Source organism: Pelmatolapia mariae, linkage group LG4 (genome assembly GCF_036321145.2).
Source record: "Pelmatolapia mariae isolate MD_Pm_ZW linkage group LG4, Pm_UMD_F_2, whole genome shotgun sequence".
Classification (NCBI taxonomy): Eukaryota; Metazoa; Chordata; class Actinopteri; order Cichliformes; family Cichlidae; genus Pelmatolapia; species Pelmatolapia mariae.
The window spans coordinates 11,872,236-11,888,053 of record NC_086230.1 but is presented as its reverse complement, the minus strand read 5'-3'; the positions used below and the strand labels follow the sequence as shown (position 1 = coordinate 11,888,053).

The window sequence follows — 15,818 nt, the reverse complement described above, 5'->3', positions numbered from 1 at the left end:
CATGAAATGAGGATATTTGTGGGAGTGCCGACATCAGCACATTTCTATTTGCAGTCATTCACGTGTGTTCACCTCACTTCCTTGCAATTTAACCTTTTCCTTCCCCAGTGAGGAGGTCTGATAAATGATCAATCACAGACAAATACACACAGACATCTGTATGTGCAGTGCTTAACAAATTTATTAGACCACCAGCAAGGGTAGGGTTTATGTCACAGCTGTCCTAAATTACCAGCATATGTAATTCCCCAAATCATTTTTATGCTACTGTAATGTTAATCCAATACCTGTGAAGCCATGCATAGTATTTAAACAATATAATACTTGCACAGTTGATCTTTCTGCATAAAAGAAGCAGCTGAAAATGCAAGAAACTATAATAGCTCAACAGAAAACCAGAACCAGAAACTCTGTGGCTCTGTGGTTATGACATAAAACTTTGGACATGAGGAGAAAGAAGAGATCAGAGGAAAAATAATAAGATTCAAACTCCACCTTTAAGCTGTTGTCAGGGGAAATGTGAATTTGCAGAACAGGAGGAGGATAAGCTCTCTGCCTTGATCTTTACTCTTTGGGAATATCACAAACGCCTTCTAATATCCTTGACTGAGAGTACAAGGGAACGCAGCTGACTCATTGATCATGCCAGAAGGTTTTCAGAGAGCGTGAGCGGGCCGGGGGTAAAGTAGAGACTCCCATCATTCTGTGGTTTTGCTTCTGTGTTCATTTAAGATGGTGCACACTGTGGAAATCTGGACAGGGAGATAATAGACTGAAATCAAGAACACGTTTATCCTGCCAACAAGCTTGTGTATCGCTTCGACCTGAATGGCTTCTTCTCTGCAGAATTTTATTGTTGTCTTAAAGCAATTAAGGATTAAAAAACAAACAAACAGGAAAAACACATTTGGCTGGGTCAGCAAAGTCTCAGCTTGTAATTAGCTGATTCTTAGTAATTAAATATATACTTACAACAGTGGAAGGGATCTTTGGAAAAACAGTAGGTGATTAGAAAGTTGCAGACTGGTGTTTAGGTAACACACGAGAGTGTAAGTATCCACAGCACTGCCCATTGTAGTAAGATGGTAGGATTTCCCCCTGTTTTCTTCTGCTGTTCTCATCTTTTTTTTCTAATTGCGGGGGTGCATGTGCTCCACTTAAAGTAGGTCAGGCAACACCTGCACCACAGTCATGCATCTTGCAAGTCACATGACAGATAGGGTGGAAGGAAAAGACTGCTTCTGAAAAAGATAAAAGGGTGAGATCGTTCGGCCCTCTGTTTGTCTCAGCACTGGTGATAAATGCATGTTTGACGGGCCGCGAATCAAAAACATGACGTAACATATTTTACGAGTATTAATACATCAAAGACAACTGAAAAGCACACAAGTTGGATTTTGCATTATTTGTACATTTGTAGAAATTGCTAAATATTTTTTATCATGGTCTTTGTTACAAACACATTTGTAAATCATTGTTTTTATTTGAAATTAGCTGCTCTGGTCCCCAATAGTTAATTAATTTGGCTAAAGTTTTCTTTCTCGTGATGTCAGAGAACCAAAACCAAAACCTTGAGTCATCCTGTCTTCTCACTGCCGTTGAGAAGCACACTCATAACAAGAGGCAATCACTACCATGCTTCGCTGTATCCGTGGTTGTAGCCACATAATGAGCATTGTTCTGTGTTTAATGGGTATGACTCCTGGAGTTCTGCTCAGATATTTCAGTTTTTGACTCTTCACATTAGAGAATGGTTTCCATAATGTCTTGAGTGCTCTTTGAATATAATATTATAAACTTCAAGTGGACTTTAGTCAGAATACCTCGGGCCAAGATACACTAACATAAAGACCTGGTTGACAGTTAGAAGCTCAAATAGTTATCTTTTGACAGTTTCTTCCGTCACTGCAGAGGACTTTGCAGTCCTCCCTGACCAAGGACCTACTTGCTCAAATACTCAATATTAGCTGGATGGTAAGATCTTCAAACAGTCGGCCACTTTATCATGTATGAGTGTGATGGACCGAGCAGCGAAGGAAACCTTAGGCACAGGTTAAAGTCCCAAAACAAGATTTTTTATTTAACCCCAAAACACAATTGGTTAAATCATGCAAAAAGAATCAAAATCTTGGGCCCATAAAAGAGGTCAAAATAACAGAACTCTACTCAAAGTTGACAAAACTACTGATAACTCAAACAAACTGACCTAACTTAACAAGACAAAGGGGAAACTTAAATAGTGGCTGATCAGCCCACAAAAATACAAAGGGGTAAAACACACAAAACCTAACTGAAACTAACATAATGAACTCCAATTCCCCCCATGGTCCCGGTTTATGGAATGAACCAATTTGCAGTCTTCCTTTAAAGCTCGCTCCGCCCCTTTTCCACCTCTTGACTCCTCAATCAAGGGACTGGAGCAGCTGCAACTAAGGTAACTCAGAAAACAAAAGATTAATCATACATAACAGTGTAAACTAAAATGTGCGCACCTATTTTAGAATGCAGTGTTATGTGGATATGTGAATTAATTCTGAACCAAACCAGTTATTTGTCCTATAAATTAATTCCTATACTTAAAGACAAATGTGAATGCAATGTTATGTAAAAGCCTCTACACTAATATGGTGATATTACCACTGTGTGGCTGTAAGTGCAGCCATCACAATGAGTTATTATCATAGAGCTTTGCAGGGGTTGTTTAGGCAGCATGGACTGGGTTTTTTAATAATTGCTTTTTAAACTGTATAAAATCCCATCAGTTTGTAATAGTAAGGCATTTAATGTATGTTTATGTGTCAAATCTAATTCATTACTCAACTGCGTGAGTAAGTTGAGTACTCAACTGCGTGAGTAATGAATACAAAAAGTGATGGGGATTCAACAACTGCAGGCTGTAACATGTGTGAAGGAAGTGACTCGTTATAGGCATGGCAAAAATAATGAAAGTTTTAAAAACAGTAATATAAACTCTATAGAACAAATTTGAGTTAAGATTTTGGGCTTTTGAGGATTGATGCCAAATACAGACATTGTCAAATCAACATGAGTGAAAATGATGAGTGAGATGAGTTAAGTTTGTGAGTAGCTGTTGAGAAGACAGCAAAAAGTTCAGCTGCCATCTGTTAGCTGCTCACGCAGTGACCTCATAGGACAGAGAGCACAGGCTACATACTGCACATTATCATATCAGATGATTACATTAAAACAAATGCTTAAATTTATCTTCCATTAAAGTGTACTATAAACACAAACGTACATGCTATAGACTAGATGTATACTTACATACAGTAGCTACATACAAACGCCAGTCATATACAGTACACAGCACACCTTATGTCTGAAGGCGCCCACTCCACAACCAGAGGAAGGAAGGACATGAAGGCTTTTGAGAGCAAACATATAAACCTGACAGAGACGCTGACAAGAAAAACTGCACACTGCTGTAAACAGATGGGAGCCCTGGATGCAGAGCTACCAGGCTCTCTCTCTCTCTGCTCTCAGGCTCTGGCAAGGGTTCAGCAGTTTTATTGAGCAGAGGGGGAAAGTATGGAAGCTGTCAGTGGCCATATGATGCTGCCTCTGCAGTTTACACACAGAGACAGACCTTGAGATTGATGGCAAGGACACAGAGACATAAAAGGGTTCTCCTACAGATAAGTGAATGTGAAACACAGGGTTAAAGGTGGAGGTAAGCAACAGCTTTAAAACTAGACAATGTACTCCATCATTCCTCCAAAATATAATATTATATTAAAAAAAGAAAGAAACACACATACACACAAGAGAGCGTATTGAGCCTCCATGGGATGAGCCTAAACAAGCCTGATCCACGTCCCTGTGCCAGAACCCACAGGACACCGCCAAAGGTTCATGCCCTGATGGGTCAGACGTTTTTTGGCAACATGTGAGGATTTAGATATTATTAGGCAGACAAATTAACAGTACAGTGAAAGTCTCAAATAATTGTGAGACTTGGTGGTTCATTTTCCTTTATTGTTTGCTGTGTTGTTACTTCACCTGTAGTTTTTTCCAGGTAATGTGTGTTGTTTGTGGTAAAGGTCAGTAACTGTCTCCACCAGTTGGCTGACCTAGATTTAAAAGGCCCCTTTATGTGTTCATATGATGATGCACGTGTGTGTGTGTTTGTGGGTTGGTGGGTGGCCTGTCTCTGTATAATCCCTCTGGTAGAATTTGGTTTCAAGCATAAGTCAGAGAACAGTCACAGACACAGTTTGCAATACGCCTGACCTACATTGGCTGCTTACAGTGTGCTTAAGACGACACATGAAGTCACACTTACTGTATCTCTCTGAAAAATATCTGCTTTCAAGAGCATGTTTGTGTGTGTGTGCATGTGTGTGTGTGTGACTGTAGTCTGTTTAAACAGACATGCACACACTGAAGATCAACAGTTTAGCGATGACGGTAGTTTCGCAGAAATGCTGCTGTCATATTAAAAATTAGATTAAGCTTCTGTCACCAGGCAGCGTCTCATCAGGTGGTTTACTGGAGAGGTATAATCGCCGTACGCGTGCACACAAACAGTCGTGTGTGCAGACACACACAGAGGCACACGCAGTAAAAAAGCAGGCACTGAGACAGAGACTTGACATGCCTGACATGTCGTGTAAAAGCACAAAAATAGGGCGGAAACCATATTTTACATATAGATACTATGTACGCAAATATACCTACGCAAGGAGAAACACACGCACGCATTCACATACACACACCTCCCTCACTCAGTGCTATTTGCAGCTATGTGGCAGCAGTAATTAAAGGTGTGACAGCCAGACAGGTAGAGGTGATGATAATGGGCCGGAGCTATTTCTGTTCTCCACCCTCCTGCTCCTGAGCTCTCTGTCTTCTCCCTCGGTCTCTCTCACTAGCTCATATCTTTTTATTTTTCACTGCCAAACACTCATTGCTGGTCCAGGTGGGACCGAAATGTTCTAGTGCACACGCTCCAACACATGCATGTCTGTGTCCTTACACACACTCCCTTTTCTTATCTCTCCCCCTTCACCTCTTCCTGGAGTCTCTCACACCATATCGCTCTTTCTCTCACCTTTCAAAACTGCACTTTCTTTGTTCCCTTTGTCTGTTTTGGCATCGTCTCTATAGGTATAAATAGGGATTGCAACTATTTCCAAAAGCAGCACTCATTTTCACAGTTTTGCAAAGGGGCAAAGATGGCAACTGAGATACACAGTGTTAAAAAAAGCACTTTAGTACATGAGAGTGTATTAAGGTGATGTCATAGCCTTTAATAGAGGGCTTGCAGGCAGTTCTGTAAACTAAACTTCACCAGATTTCTTAGAATAAGTCCCACCAAAAGGAGAAAACCTATAAAAAATGCATAAATATTGTACTTCATGTTAAAACTTTTGGCAAATAGATTTTTCCCTTACTCTTGCAGAGAAGTAAACAGTACATTCAGCATTTGTGTGCTGTCACCTTGCAAAGCTGATGTGGTGAATGTGTTAGTCAAGAGATTACAGATGCAGCAGACGCAGCCCCTCTAACCACCAAACGTCCACAGACCTTTAAAAAGACATTTAAAGTTGGTTTGTAAGTAAAAAAAGGTGGAAAGTTTTGTTTTCGTTATCTTTTCTCAACTTTTTGCTGGGTAAGTGAGTGACATCAGCAGCGATGCGTCTGTCCACCGAACTAAACACTCACTTAGCTGCTGTGGTCTCCTGAGGCATCTGTATCTGGCTCTTTAGCTGCTAAATGTTCCGCTGTGTTCACCAGCTGGTCTCTAAATGTGTCTGCCTGTTGTTTGGTGCTACAGGTGCATATGATGTTATTTTAGAGCAAAGTTTGAGAAGAGAATTAATCAGTAAAGTTGTGAGCCATAAAAACTTTAAAATGCAAATGATGATGAAGTGTTAACAGAGCTGACAGGGATGAAGGTTGGTGTAAAATTCTCCAGTTGAGTACAGCATTATGAGAGAACCCCTTCACTATGTAAAATTATTGATTGATGTTATAAAAAGGAACCAGTGAAGTTATTAAAAACTAAATGGAGTTTGCTGCCTAATGCATTTGTAGATTTCGATGATCCTTTTGTCACTTAAGCCAAGTTTGTGTCAATACTGAGATGTGCCGTTTTAGTTAATCAGCAAATGTAGTAAATGAAGCCTAAATATAAGGGCCACTCGTTATAAACAGAATTTAATTTCAGCTTCTCATTTCTTATAGTTGTATCATTGCAGGTCTTTTAAGGTGAGACGCAACACGAGTCACTGGGCAGAAACTAAGCACTAATAGATCGAATCAGTCATTTCTGCGTTTGCCCTTGAATGTGACTTTCGTCTGATGGCAGCCACACAACTCACGACTGCCAGACCTCATTTTCTAAACCTTCACCTTAGTTCAAACAATAGTGCAATAAATACAAGCATATAGGGATGGGTATTGATAAGATTTTCACGATTCTGATTCTATTTTCGATTCTGTTTAACGATTCGATTCTTTATCGATTCTCTTATCGATTCTTTTTTTAAAAGAGGAGAACATTAAGGTCGATTAGCTTAGAACTTTGTTTTATATCTTCTCTTTGAACAAGATAGAAATTTAGGAGTAACATGGCCTTACAAACCCAACAGTGAGATCTTAAGAGATCCACAGCCTACGGCTCTTCAATGGGGTGTCACAGGGTCCCCAGGAAAAAAATTGTAAATGTAAAACAATAAAATAAATATTCTTCTGTAGCAATAACAAAGTATAACATAAATTATTCTGTAGCAATTACACAAGAATATCCAGTAATGTCCCTGCCTACAATTAAACACATTCACTTACTGAAAATCGGGGGCATCTGCTGTGGCAAATGGGTGCAAGCCTTTTACCACAAACTTAGTCACTGCTCGGTGACATTCGTCTATCCTGGCCTGAAAGGAGATCTACCGGTAGACTGCAGTGAGAAGTGCCAGCCAGACTGTCTGTCTCATCATGGTCACCTAAATGCACAGTAATGGCAGGTTTTGTAATAAGGCAGATCGCGCTAACATAATATGCACGGTTAGTTGATTATTTACCTGTCGCATTAACGGGAGAGGACGTGCAAACGTTACCGCTGCTGCTGGGTTGAGATTCACGAGTCTGGAGCGGAATTAAAAACACGACATTCATTTAAAGTTATCGTGTGTTTTGTGAGCAAATGCTTTTGCATATTCGTAGTGTTTCCTCCCTTAAATGAAATATCTACTTTGCAAGTATTGCAGGTTGCCCTGTTGTCATCCGTTCTCGTAAAGTATAACCAAACTTTTGAGCGTTCGTGGTGCGTAAGCGCCATGTTTCCTGCCAGGTAAATGACGCTCCACAACGTGGTGATGTTATTCGGGGCGACTGGAATCGATAAGGGAATCGTTTGTAAAAATAGCAAACAATTCCAAGGAATTGAAACAGTGGGAACCGGTTTTCAACAAGAACCGGGTTTCGATACCCATCCCTACAAGCGTATGTGTGTGCTTGTACAGTCATGTGATAAAGAGTGATTTCTCAGGATTCTCTGCACTCCACTAAAAAAATTAGATACATCTTTGCTGCTTTCACAGGAATTAAGGGGTTAATAGCAGCAAGGGGCTGCTTATGGAGTGCAGTTGATTAATTGGTCATCAGTGAGTGTGAGTGTCTCTATAAAAGTGCAGGTTTTGGCAGTTAGCAAGCCTGGAGCATTCAGGTGTGTGGACATCGTCCCAGGAGTGGACATCCGAGCCAATTCACTCCAAGCTCAGACTGTGCAATGTTCAGAGAAACTGCAAAAAACTCAGGAGCTACATGTCAGGCTCTACAGGCCTCAGTTAGGATGGTAAATTTTAAAGTTAACAACAGTACAATTAGAAAAAGACTGAACAGTTCAGCTCATTTGGAGAAGTTCCTGAGAGAAAAGCCACTTCCCTGTATGAAGAATATAACAGCATGGCTTAGGTTTGCAAAGTTGCATCTGAACAAAGCATAAAACTTCTGCAGCAATGTCCTTTGGACAGACGAGACCAAAGTGGAGATGTTTGGCAATAATACATAGCATCACAGGTGGTAGACACCTAAGAAACAACCTAATGCAGCACGTCAGCACAAACACGTCATGTCAACCACACAAAATTGCAAACTGACTGAAATGCTGTGGCGGGGACTTAAGAGAGCTGTTCATAAACAAACCCATAAACCTGTATGAACATTTTTTTCACATGTTTTCTTGTTTAAAAAGAGTTCTCCAGCCCTACTGTTGCTTTCCAAAAATCAGAGATCCATTTCAGGATCACAGCAGAGTGTTGAGGTTCTGCCTCTAAGGGTTTACTCACACTGGGCATGGCTGCCTTGTTCTTGCGCCCAAGCACAATTGTTCCACTTCCCCGCTGGCCTGCACTCACACTGCACCAAGTACACTTCAGATTGTCTCGGCATCTTAACTCTTCTCTTTTGCACTCACACGCTCTCTTTTTCATGCACACACATACTCACAAAAAGCACTCTTTTATTTTTTTGATAATTTTATTTTAAATTTTCAAAATATAACACAAAAACAAACCCACTTCATTATATATATATATATATATATATATATATATATATATATATATATATATATATATGTGTATATATACATACATACACACACATACATATATTTACATATATATACATATACATACATATACATATAGACAAAAAGCTGAAGTTGATGAAAGTTTACAAATCTAGTTTAGCCCAATCTGGCTTTTGCAAAGTGTTCCAAAAAGGGGTTCCAGACATTCAGAAGAGAGTCTTTTGAGTATTTACTGAACCTTTCCATTTGTATTATGGACATCATGTCTGTTACCCACAACTGAAAGGAAGGAGGGGTGGGAGACTTCCATTCCCTCAGTATTAGTCTCTTGGCAACAATCAGGCCTAGTTCCAGTGGCCCTTGCAGTTTAACCAGGAGTAGCTCTGACGTCGGAGAACATCCAAAAATTACAAGTTCAGGTTCAGGCTGTAAAGGTTTCATATATGCCTTGGAGTACCAGTCAAATATTTTAAACCAAAAGCCTCTTAATGAGGGACAAGACCAAAAGGCATGAAACAACGTACCTTCTGCCCGTCTGCACCTGTCACACATTGGAGAGATAGAAGGATAAATCTTGTGCAGTCTGACCTTAGAATAGTGTAACCGGTGGAGGATTTTAAATTGAATTAATTGATGTCTACTGTTTATAGAGCAGGAATGGATTTTGGACAGACACTTACTCCACATAGATTCGGGCATCCTCATCCCCGATTATATTTCCCTTTTTAGTTGACCAAATAACGAGAATTTATTATCAATATACATATCTTTAATAGACACTAAACCCTTGTCTCTCCAGTTATGATAAGTCTTGTCTTGCCAAGGAGGCATAAAATCATGATTAAAACATATTGGCTTAGGTACAGATGTGTCTGGCAATGCCAAAAATCTTCTAATCTGATTCAAGATTCTAATGGTTTGTTTTAATACAAAACCCAGAGAGTAAGAGTCTAATTTTCCAAACTTGGTAAATAACATAGCCGACAGAGAGGAATTGTTCACTGATTCAGCTTCCAGTCTAACCCACAATGGGGGCGTCGATGTCTGGTTATCCGGGGAGTCCTGCTGCCAGAACACTAATGCTCTGATATTAGCAGCCCAGTAGTAATGTTTAAAAACTGGCAGACCCAGCCCTCCTTCTCTCTTGGTTTTCTTCAAATGCACTTTAGAGATTCGAGCCCTTTTACCATTCCGAATATAGGACTGAATGAGTGAGTCCAAATGTTTGAAAATGGCTGCTGTAAGATAAGTGGGGAGATTTTGACATAGATATAAAAATTTGGGAAGAGAAATCATCTTAATTGAATTAATGCGTCCAATCATTGACAGAGGTAGTGTTTTCCAGTATTCAATGCTTTGCTTTAGACCTGACAGATACTCAGTGAAATTCAATTTAAATATTAATTTGGTATCTCTAGGTATAATCAAGCCAAGATAGTTTAGATGATTCCTAACTACTTTGAATGGAACTTGCTGCAGAAATTCTGGTGAGCTGTTGTTGGAAAGAGGCATAAACTCACTCTTTGACCAATTAATGGTATATCCTGATAATTTACCAAAAGCTGCAATCAGGCTGAGGAGCAGAGGAACTGATTGTTCAGCATCCTGCAAGTACAGTATTACATCATCAGCATACAAGCTAATTAGTGATTCAACACCTCCAACCTGGAGCCCCTTGATATCTGGATGCACTCTTATAGCCACAACAAGAGGCTCCAAAACAATGGCAAAGAGTGCTGGGGATAGTGGACAGCCCTGCTGCACCGAGCGCTGCAGAAGGAATGGGGCAGATTGGTTGTTATTTGTCAAAACAGAGCACATTGGTTCTGTGTAAATCAGTTTCACCCAAGAAATGAAAGAGTCACCAAACCCAAATCTGCGCAGTGACTCAAACATGTAAGGCCACTCGACCTGGTCAAAAGCTTCATGTGCATCCAAGGCCAAAACAGAGGCTTTTTATAGTCAGAATAGATGATATTGAGTAATCGCCTAACATTAAAAAAGGAAAGTATACCAGGGATAAACCCCGTCTGATCAGGATGAATAATGGATGCCAAGTGTTTGTTCAATCTAGTAGCCAGGATTTTTGTAACTATCTTACGGTCAGGATTTTGAAGTGCTATCGGCTTAAAATTAGTAGGGTCAGTCATATCTTTTCCCTTTTTCAAAATGAGAGTAATATTGGCTTGACATAAAGTTTTAGGCAATTTTCCTTCTTCTTTTGAGTTGCGCAGCATCCTAAGCCCTAGTGGTGCAAGAATGTCGCAAAATGTCTTATAGAACTCTGGACAAAAACCATCAGGTCCCACTGTTTTGCCATTAAGGAATGATTGTATAGCCTGGATAACCTCCTGAAGAGTAAACTCGCACAAAAAGCACTCTTGCAGAGCACAATGAGGCTGATGGTTTCATGCATTTAGTGGCTTAATTGGGGCCATTTGCAAAGCATTTACACACTGCCCACTCACGTAGATCTGTTAACTGCTTGACATAGATGTCTGAGGAGGTATTTGCATTACATGCTCTCCAAACAGGGCGTGGTACTCAGCAATCAGTCTTTAACCAAACTTTAGGGGTACAGATCAGACAGAGGGAGTAAACTCTGAAGTTGCATGGTCTTAACAACGTAAAGCCCTTAAGATGGCTGCTGATGTAAGGTGGAGCTAGAAAAATAAAACTGAACTGAAGTGTATTACTTCTGTGTGTGAATGCTGGCGTGTTTATATGTGTGTCCATGTACTTGCAGACATGTCTTACCCATTCACATGTGTATCTGACAGCCCGTGTCAGCATTTTTATCTACACATGCAGCTGGAGCTGAAATCTGCCACTTTAGTATAAATGTGTCTCTTTGTATGTCACTAAACATGTCATCACTGATGGTTTCCAGACTGGTCCACATTTTGCATATTATTTGTCATCTGTCATATATTCACCCCAATCTGTTAAACCTAAATTAATTTCACCCCTTCCATCCACCACAGAGGAGTCATGGTGTTGGCTCTGAAATAACCTCAGCTTTCAAAGGACTGTCAAATGTCCTCTACAACAACAGCAGCTTGTCACGAGGTCATCACATCAGTGCTTTTGTTGTCTTAAACTGGAGACACACACACAGACTGTTAAGCCAATAGTAGTGACTCATCGGATGGAGATGGACTGAGTCTGATCCAGTTTGAGTCAGTGGGTGTTAACAGTCTGCAGATGAAATAGTGTTTGATATGCCTTCTTTAATCTTCATGTTCACTTGCTACCAGTGATTGTCATGTTTGATGTTTGCGGCTGACATCTACACAACCAATTGCATCACTTTTGTGTTGGCTTCAACCCTATACTCATCTCCACCACGTTTTTTTTTTTTTTTTTGTTTGTTTTTTTTTTTGAGGAATTTGTCTTCCTGAATAAACCAAAACTATTTATTGTGTCATCTAGTAGTCTACTATTCTATGTGCTCTGTCCTGATTTTCAAAGACTGAAAGGTTCAGGAAGTCTTCAACTGTATCTCATAGTGTAGTACTGTGTTAAAGTTTCTAATTAGAGATAAAGTGCCCTCCCCTCCCTCCCCTTTTAATTCTTTAACTTCTTCACTTTTAGTACATGGGGATCTGCCAGGCCCGGGAGCCATTGCCAGTCCCCTTCGAGGCCTTCCCCAAACCGCTGCTCAATTCATGTCCAAGCCATTCACCTTTACCTTCTAAAATGCTGTCAAACCTAAAATGAGGACATGGGTCCAGCTAGTGAATTGCTTTAAAATTGTATTTTTGCACAAACAGGCTGATTCCCAAAGAGGTATTAGAGGAAAACTTGCCATATCTCAGCATGGTGGGCAGCATGTCCTAAAAAAATTGATGAAGCTGGACAGGAAGAGGTCAAAGAAGAAGTGTCAAGCCTGAAAATCATCCAAGAACAAGAAAAAAATCAGACCTAAGATGCATCTGTACTTCAGTTGATCCAACTGTTCACTGAACCCTCACGAGAAATGGATCCAGTGGAAGGTTGGCAGTCAAAAAGCCATCGTTAATGAAGAGAAACAGGGACAAAAGGCTGTTGTGCCTAATTACACAAGAACTGGGCTGAAAATCAGTGGCAACGGGTCTAATGGAGTGAAGAATGCAAATGTGAAATTTCTGGTTAAGTTCGGAGGGGATCATTCAGCTAATGAAACAGGAGCAAATGATACATTTGTACGACAGGCTGCTTGTAGATACTGTGCCTAAAAATACAATTTTAAATAGGTTCTTAGCTAATGTGTCTATTGTGTCTATTAAACAACTAAAAATGGATGAAAAAGAAGCCAATGTCCAAAAAAAATCCCCTTTAGAAAGACCTTTAGAAAACCTGGAGGGCTATTGCTCAAGAAGGATAAGGAACAGACTCTACTATCACTGTATCAGTTTCCTAGCAAAGTATAGACCTTTGTTACCACCACAATGTTGTAATCATACATTGCTCTGAATCTTCTTAAAATATAAGTTTGTGCTCCTGTAGGAGTGTTATAAAACAACCATTGTGTACTTGGAAGTCCACGTGTTGTAAATGTAGGTATTGTGTATATTTGTGGATGCATGTGTTGCTGTCTGTGTTTGGAAATGCTAACATACTTCCACATCACAAGCAGACCCCCTACTGTAATGCTGAGATGCATCAAAGCATCTGCAGAATCACTTCAGGCTGTCTAATATCAAAACCCCCTGCTGTGGCTCATATGCCAAAGGTGAAGCTCTGCATGTCAGGGAAAGCGAGATAATGGGACAGTTTGCCGGGATGGAAGCTTTAAGGACATCTCCAGAAGTTAAGAAGTTGTCTGGTGTGACAACGCAAGCTGCTTGATTGCACTGGCGTCAGTCACGATCAAAACTTGAACCACATCTCCACTTTTCCTTAAGTGAATTTTAAAACAGTTAAAAATGATATACTATAAAGAGGAGTAAATGTGAAAAACTGCCAGTGCATGTATAGTTTAAGCTACCTGGTGATAATTTGCATAATTGCTTCAGAGCTTTAACCTTTCAGCATTTTTCTCGACTACTTCAAGAGCACACCCAGCCGTAATATTTGCTTTTCTTCTAGGATGAAAAGAAGGAGAAAAGGAAAAAGGAGGAATGATGAAGGTGGAGACCAGCCACCATGTTATGGGTTTGAGTGAAAGGCAATGGACCCCCACTGTGGAGTGCCCGCTCCCCTGCATTAGACTATAGAGTATGTTATCATTTTCAAATAAACCTCCGTCTCCCTCATGGTGAGAGTCTGTGTGTATTCATCTGTGTTACGTTTCATATGTGATCTGTGTTATCAGTGATGTGACAACATATAATTCACCCCCTGTTCAAGTACTGAAATGCATTCAGGAGACACACACTAGTGTATATGTGTACTGCTTTGCATGAACACTGGATTGCATTCCTCGCTCTCCTGTAGGTCTCTATGAATTTCTATTTCTGAGATTCTTGTGGGTGTGAAGATAAGCCTGCAATTATCTTTAGTATCATCGGCTTTGCTAACATCAGAATATCAAGGAACAAACAAGCAAACTGGAACTAATCAAAGAATGAACTCACTGAAAAACTGTTTTATTCTGGCTTATAGAATCAAAGCTTCTGCTGCTGAGTGAGTGTGCTGTAGTGATTATCTCAAGAAGTCAATTCGTATGTGCAAGAGAACAGTTCAAGGTTTATTAAATGTACTGTAACATGTCTACTTTTACATTAATATTATTATAGCATATGTATTATAGTGGGTACAAATATGATTATTTGATTATTTTATGAATTTCAAGATCCACATATAACAAATTATTTCCACATTGTTAAAGTTATATAAAAATAGACTCATGCTAGGTCCACAATGGTCAGTATCAGTACCATGACTGACATGTTTAAGTAAGTACGTAGTTAATTATAAGCAGTGATGGGAATAACGGCGTTACAAGTAACAAGTCATTAACGACTAATCTAACTAATTACTATTCCTATCGTTACAACGCCGTTACCGTTACTAACAAGAAAATGCGGTGCGGTCGCGTTACTATTTTTCAACAAACAGATGGTTGAAGCTGTGTTCAGCTTACTGCACCTTATATCAGTTGCACGGAAGTAGCTGTCTATGTAAGTAATCTGGGCGCTGCAGCTTTAAGCAGCTGCGCGCTCCCGCCGACGGCAATCACTTTCTTGCAGATGATCACTTTTTGGCACAACACCTGGAGCTAAGGGGGCAAAACAATCACATGCGTGCTGCTGTTTGGCTGAGGAAGAATGAAGTAGTCGTGGTAAGCTAATCACATGACCACTTTAAGATGACAAAGCAACAAGGTGATGTATACCAGTTTTTAAATTGTGTCGATAGGCCACGTAAAACCAGAGTCATGATAAACAATATATATCCGTGTTTTTCCTGAATAGTTTCGCTAAGTTTACTGTCTAAGGACAGCGCTAGCAAGCACTCTCTGCTTATGACCAAAAAATAAAAAAACAAAACAAAAAACAGCCCGTTCGTGTTGGTGGAAAAATGTAAAGTAACGCAATAGTTACTTTTCAAGTAATTAATTACTTTTAGAATCTTGTAACTCAGTTACTAACTCAGTTACTTTTTTGAAGAAGTAACTAGTAACTATAATTAATTACTTTTTCAGAGTACCTTGCCCAACACTGATAATAAGTAAGCTTATTTAATAAGTGCTTTTCATAGACAGTCACACAGCGCTGTACACAAAAAGAGTGCAGTGGTGATAGTTTTGAATGTCTTTGGGCAGGTTTTCAACTTTTCTTTGTGTTGTAGCTTTTGCATTCAAACACCAAAGAAAGATGGTTTGTGTTGGTGTCCTCTTTAGGATAGGGATTTGTGTCAGTGTGTGGGACTGTAACCCAAGGTTCTTATTGTTAACTTCGGCGATCGTGGCTCAAGAGTTGGGAGTTCGCCTTGTAATCGGAAGGTTGTCGGTTCGAGCCCCGGCTTGGACAGTCTCGGTTGTTGTGTCCTTGGGCAAGACACTTCACCCGTTGCCTACTGGTGGTGGTCAGGGGGCCCGGTGGCGCCAGTGTCCGGCAGCCTCGCCTCAGTGCGCCCCAGGGTGGCTGTGGCTACAGTGTAGCTTGCCATCACCAGTGTGTGAAAGTGTGTGTGAATGGGTGGATGACTGGTTGTGTAAAGCGCTTTGGGGTCCTTAGGGACTAGTAAAGCGCTATACAAATACAGGCCATTTACCATTTTTAACTTGACAATGTATTTCAGGACATGTTACTAACTAATGCAAAAGAAATGTAAT

At 40.1% G+C, this 15,818-nt stretch overlaps 1 long non-coding RNA gene across 1 annotated transcript in view; it reads left to right on the top strand.

Moving 5' to 3' along the window:
• LOC134626017 (uncharacterized) overlaps positions 1 to 13,727 on the top strand; it is a 141,840-nt gene extending 128,113 nt beyond the window's left edge. Inside the window, exon 3 of the long non-coding RNA XR_010093785.1 lies at positions 13,628 to 13,727. This is a non-coding gene — a long non-coding RNA (uncharacterized LOC134626017). The remainder of the gene's footprint in view (positions 1 to 13,627) is intronic.
• The last annotated feature ends 2,091 nt before the right edge of the window (positions 13,728 to 15,818 follow it).